The sequence below is a fragment of the Uranotaenia lowii genome, chromosome 1, assembly GCF_029784155.1.
Source record: "Uranotaenia lowii strain MFRU-FL chromosome 1, ASM2978415v1, whole genome shotgun sequence".
Taxonomy (NCBI): Eukaryota; Metazoa; Arthropoda; class Insecta; order Diptera; family Culicidae; genus Uranotaenia; species Uranotaenia lowii.
The window spans coordinates 149889582-149896472 of record NC_073691.1 but is presented as its reverse complement, the minus strand read 5'-3'; positions in this window follow the sequence as shown (position 1 = coordinate 149896472).

Here is a 6891-nt window from a genome sequence, read left to right as displayed (position 1 = left end):
AAAACATTAAAATTCACACTTCCAATACACGTCGGTCAATGTAAGTGTGTTCTCCCGATGCTCTGAACAGATTAAGAAAGTTATGAAACTTAAAAACAGCTCAAAATTTGTTTGTTTACTCACGGGTTTGATGATTAATGATCCTTCATTAGTACAAACAACAAGAATGTTTTCCATGGTAAAATTATCATAAGCACTGATGTTTTTGAGTCAAATATGTTTTGTTCCGAAAAGTACCATGTGCGTAGTATTTTGTTGATATGAATTGGTGCCACAATGTCTAAATTACCATGCGGACGCTAGTTGTAATAGAAATTATGATGAAATTATCATGACCATAGTATTTTCTACAACAAACACTGAGAGTTATCGAAAATTACCAGGTACATAGTAATTTCAATATTGTTTCATGCGCACTTTTACAAAATCGATGTTATACTTTTCGTGGTTGAAAATACTATATCGCTGGAATGGTAAAATTATCATGACAGCGTCTTTCGGATGACCACTCATTTTTTTCGTGTAGAACTGCCTTAGTGAAAACATTTGGTTCGTACGTTTTATGTTATTTAAATCTTAAATTTGAGTAGTTCAATGCATTTTTGGCCAGAGAGATCGGGTTAATATTGATCGAGGTAAATGATTTGTAAGATCCTGTTCAATTATCGCATTGATAGGGCTTGATTCGGGTGTTGTAAAATTTTTATTCACATTGCTTCTTGATCATCCACTAAATATTCAGTCATAAAAGTACTTTTGTGAAAGTATTTTAAATACATATTTACAGGTTTTGTGTTAAAGATTCGCACCAATAAAAGGTTGAAAATTGTATAAAATTCTTACATTTGTCCTGAGTTTTACAAAAAAAATTTCATTATTTTCCCGGCCCGAATGCGTAAGGGAAAAAATCAGGATTCATCCATTTTTAAATTAAGTGAAACTTTATTCATTCGATTTTGTTGTCACTGAAACAATTCCACTCTTTAGTTTGATGCTGTTTTTTAATCCCCGCTCTCGGAACGCAATGATTTTAATGCATTGTGAACAGCATTTTCCAGAATCCTCTGCAATGGATCTTCAGAGGATGACCATCATTTTCTGAGCACAACAATAATCGCAACTGCAAATAGAGCAGCATCCTTTTGCCATCCGAGAGGAGTGTCTTCAGTTCTTTCCTTCGGCCATTATGAGCGGACCGAGACCATCAAAACCCAACCAACTAACCGACAAACAAACAGCTCGGAACAGGGAGGAAAAAAATTGAAAAAATAAAATAAAGAAATCCCCCGAGTGCTCAACCAAAACCGAATCCCAAGCTCAAACAGACCCCTGATGGAAATAGGAAAACCATCTCTAAAAGTTTTCCTTGTTCATCCATCGCAATTGTATGTTCTTTTCCGTCTCCTGGCATCAGTGAAGGAAAACTTTCCGGACAACTTTTGTTTGTCCACCTTTAAAAGCTCTCAATTCGATGAGGATCGAGGAAAGAGGGTGCAGTTTCTTTTTCGTAGAAAACCTCCCCAGAATTTTGACATTTTACGTTGCCTTGTCTCACTCATCTCGAGGGACGCCATGCGAAGATGATGATAATGGTCCAATTTGAAGCTGATCTCGATTTTAGTTTTAACTTTTGATTACTTCAAACCAACAAATGCAGCTTCCAATGTCTCAAGAGGCAAAGTTATAGCGATTTTCTAAGCTCAAGTGCTTGGAAGAATGCAGTTTATAAGTCTGCCCCACTTTCCTTCTAACAATTGCAAGGCTTTAAACATTTGCTCGCCCACCATTTTCCCGAGAACTTTCACTGTATAGAAAGGTACTTGACCTACATATTCCTAGAAAAGCAATAAAAGGCACACCTTGATCCAGAAACAACAGGTGAGCTCATTGGCCAACTGACACCCAAATGCGTAGGGGTGGATTAGATTGATCTTTCCCATTACAGTATTCCAGGAAACAAGTAAGCTACCGATAAAAAAACACACAGTTTGTTGACAAACAGTAAAAAAATGACCACAAATTTTACGAGCCGGAGGAACGGTTCGAATTGTGAACCGGTTTCGGATTCAAGAATTCGGATTTACGTATGGCAAAAACGAATGAAAAAAAAAACAGAAAAAGGTAGCGATTTGAATTCAGCTGCAAGAAGAAACAAGTATCAGAGAACAAGTAAATCGAAAACACGCGCGCCCAGGAGAAAGCGTTCTGTCTTGATTGTAAAAATTTCGCAATCGAATTAAATCCACTATGCCACAAGTTATAACCGCTCAAATAAGGTTACAGAGGAATAAAAACTAAGACAAAGTAAATAAATTTCCGTAAGAACAAAAAAGCAAAAAAGAAGACGAAAAAAAATTAACACCAAGGAGATAAATCAAATGTATAAAAATAATAACAAAATAATTCCAAAATTTCCAATATTGAAAAAAAGTAATGAAATGAAAAATTATTGATTTTCAAACAAAAACGCAAGAAAAACACTCAAGAATTCTGAATAACAAACAACACAGAAAACATAAACAACAAAAAACACAAAACCACAAAAAAACAAACAACATAAAACCACCAAAAAAGCACAATAAAAAACACATGAAAACCTCAACAAACACAAAAACCACATGAAATACAAAATATACAAATCCACAAGAACAGAAAACCCCTAAATGCACAAAAAAAGCAAACACAAACAAAATTCAACAAACACTAACAAACGCAAAAGCACATATCACAAAAAAAAACTGAAAACACAAAAAACACAAAGAAACACTAAAAAAATTAAAAAACACAAAAAACACACAAAACCTATGAAGTCGCGAATGCTATAAAGATGGAAAAACGACTGTAATCGAAAAAAAACACTAAACCTTAAAACCACAAAAATCAGAAAAAACAGCACGAAAAAAATAAAAAACATAAAAAACAAAACAAAAAACAGAACAAACAAAAATAAAAATAACAGAAAAAACACATAAAAAACAACAACAAAAAATCACAAAAATTCACAAAAAAACACAAAAAACACTGAAAAACCTAGAAAAACACAAATAACACAAATCACACAAAAAACACAAAAAACAAAAAAAAAAACAAAAAACACAAAAACACAAAAAACACAAAAAAAAACGCTAGAAGCACAAAAACAAAAAAAAACAAAAAACATAAAAAACATAAAAAACATAAAACACACAAAATCACAAAATCACAAAATCACAAAAAACAAAAACACAAAAAAACACACAAAAACACAAAAAACACAAAAACACAAAAAAACACAGAAAACACAAAAACACAAAAACACAAAAACACAAAAACACAAAAACACAAAAACACAAAAACACAAAAACACAAAAACACAAAAACACAAAAACACAAAAACACAAAAACACAAAAACACAAAAACACAAAAACACAAAAACACAAAAACACAAAAACACAAAAACACAAAAACACAAAAACACAAAAACACAAAAACACAAAAACACAAAAACACAAAAACACAAAAACACAAAAACACAAAAACACAAAAACACAAAAACACAAAAACACAAAAACACAAAAACACAAAAACACAAAAACACAAAAACACAAAAACACAAAAACACAAAAACACAAAAACACAAAAACACAAAAACACAAAAACACAAAAACACAAAAACACAAAAACACAAAAACACAAAAACACAAAAACACAAAAACACAAAAACACAAAAACACAAAAACACAAAAACACAAAAACACAAAAACACAAAAACACAAAAACACAAAAACACAAAAACACAAAAACACAAAAAAACAAAAACACAAAAACACAAAAACACAAAAACACAAAAACACAAAAAAACAAAAACACAAAAACACAAAAAACACAAAAACACAAAAACACAAAAACACAAAAACACAAAAACACAAAAACACAAAAACACAAAAACACAAAAACACAAAAACACAAAAACACAAAAACACAAAAACACAAAAACACAAAAACACAAAAACACAAAAACACAAAAACACAAAAACACAAAAACACAAAAACACAAAAACACAAAAACACAAAAACACAAAAACACAAAAACACAAAAACACAAAAACACAAAAACACAAAAACACAAAAACACAAAAACACAAAAACACAAAAACACAAAAACACAAAAACACAAAAACACAAAAACACAAAAACACAAAAACACAAAAACACAAAAACACAAAAACACAAAAACACAAAAACACAAAAACACAAAAACACAAAAACACAAAAACACAAAAACACAAAAACACAAAAACACAAAAACACAAAAACACAAAAACACAAAAACACAAAAACACAAAAACACAAAAACACAAAAACACAAAAACACAAAAACACAAAAACACAAAAACACAAAAACACAAAAACACAAAAACACAAAAACACAAAAACACAAAAACACAAAAACACAAAAACACAAAAACACAAAAACACAAAAACACAAAAACACAAAAACACAAAAACACAAAAACACAAAAACACAAAAACACAAAAACACAAAAACACAAAAACACAAAAACACAAAAACACAAAAACACAAAAACACAAAAACACAAAAACACAAAAACACAAAAACACAAAAACACAAAAACACAAAAACACAAAAACACAAAAACACAAAAACACAAAAACACAAAAACACAAAAACACAAAAACACAAAAACACAAAAACACAAAAACACAAAAACACAAAAACACAAAAACACAAAAACACAAAAACACAAAAACACAAAAACACAAAAACACAAAAACACAAAAACACAAAAACACAAAAACACAAAAACACAAAAACACAAAAACACAAAAACACAAAAACACAAAAACACAAAAACACAAAAACACAAAAACACAAAAACACAAAAACACAAAAACACAAAAACACAAAAACACAAAAACACAAAAACACAAAAACACAAAAACACAAAAACACAAAAACACAAAAACACAAAAACACAAAAACACAAAAACACAAAAACACAAAAACACAAAAACACAAAAACACAAAAGCACAAAAGCACAAAAACACAAAAACACAAGAACACAAAAACACAAAAAACACAAAAAAAACTTAAATTCACATAAACCAAAAAAAAAACACATAAAAACACAAAAAAAAAACAAAAAAAAAATCTTTCAAAAATCGCTCAAAAACCACAAAAACTCAAAAAACACTAAAAGCAATAAAAAAATATACAAGAAGCTCTAAAAATGAGCAAAACAAATCAAAAAAATAAAATCAATATAAAAATTTTAAAGGAACACAATTAAAATTAAACATTGAAATCCCAACACAACATAAAACAAATAAATTACATTAAATTTTACAAAAAAATAAAAACAAAAAATTCAAAAACACAGAAAAAAAGCTCAAAAACACTAATGCCTAGACAATAAAAACAAAAAAACAAAACTGCAAAAAAGCAAAACAGCAAAAAAGCAAAAAAGCAAAAAAGCAAAAAAGCAAAAAAGCAAAAAAGCAAAAAAACAAAAAAGCAAATAAGCAAAAAAGCAAAAAAGCAAAAAAGCAAAAAAGCAAAAAAGCAAAAAAGCAAAAAAGCAAAAAAGCAAAAAAGCAAAAAAGCAAAAAAGCAAAAAAGCAAAAAAGCAAAAAAGCAAAAAAGCAAAAAAGCAAAAAAGCAAAAAAGCAAAAAAGCAAAAAAGCAAAAAAGCAAAAAAGCAAAAAAGCAAAAAAGCAAAAAAGCAAAAAAGCAAAAAAGCAAAAAAGCAAAAAAGCAAAAAAGCAAAAAAGCAAAAAAGCAAAAAAGCAAAAAAGCAAAAAAGCAAAAAAGCAAAAAAGCAAAAAAGCAAAAAAGCAAAAAAGCAAAAAAGCAAAAAAGCAAAAAAGCAAAAAAGCAAAAAAGCAAAAAAGCAAAAAAGCAAAAAAGCAAAAAAGCAAAAAAGCAAAAAAGCAAAAAAGCAAAAAAGCAAAAAAGCAAAAAAGCAAAAAAGCAAAAAAGCAAAAAAGCAAAAAAGCAAAAAAGCAAAAAAGCAAAAAAGCAAAAAAGCAAAAAAGCAAAAAAGCAAAAAAGCAAAAAAGCAAAAAAGCAAAAAAGCAAAAAAGCAAAAAAGCAAAAAAGCAAAAAAGCAAAAAAGCAAAAAAGCAAAAAAGCAAAAAAGCAAAAAAGCAAAAAAGCAAAAAAGCAAAAAAGCAAAAAAGCAAAAAAGCAAAAAAGCAAAAAAGCAAAAAAGCAAAAAAGCAAAAAAGCAAAAAAGCAAAAAAGCAAAAAAGCAAAAAATCAAAAAAGCAAAAAAGCAAAAAAGCAAAAAAGCAAAAAAGCAAAAAAGCAAAAAAGCAAAAAAGCAAAAAAGCAAAAAAGCAAAAAAAGCAAAAAAAAGCAAAAAAGCAAAAAAGCAAAAAAGCAAAAAAGCAAAAAAGCAAAAAAGCAAAAAAGCAAAAAAGCAAAAAAAAGCAAAAATGCAAAAAAGAGAATATTCTCAAAAAATTAAAGAAATTGAAAGTACAAATTTATACATTTTTTTTCAGGTAAAATTCAAAAAGTTGCTAAGATAAAATCGCTTGATTCTTGCGCAATTCAATTTTGGGAGTCAAAAATGTAAGAGCGTGATGCCAAAATCATATGATGCATAGACCAAAAATAATATAAATAGGCAAAGCATCACAAAAAAAATACTCGCACTCTAAACACACAGATAAAAAACGAAATCTTGAGTCACAAACAACACAAACATAAAAACACAATACAAAAAACACAAAATAAACCAAAAACAACACACAAAATAAACTTAAAACAAAAAAAGACAGACAACTCAAACAATTAAAAATACAAAATACACGAAACACTATAACAAAACTTCAAATAAAAAAACAAAAAAAAACTCAAAAAAACACTTAAAACGCAAGAAAT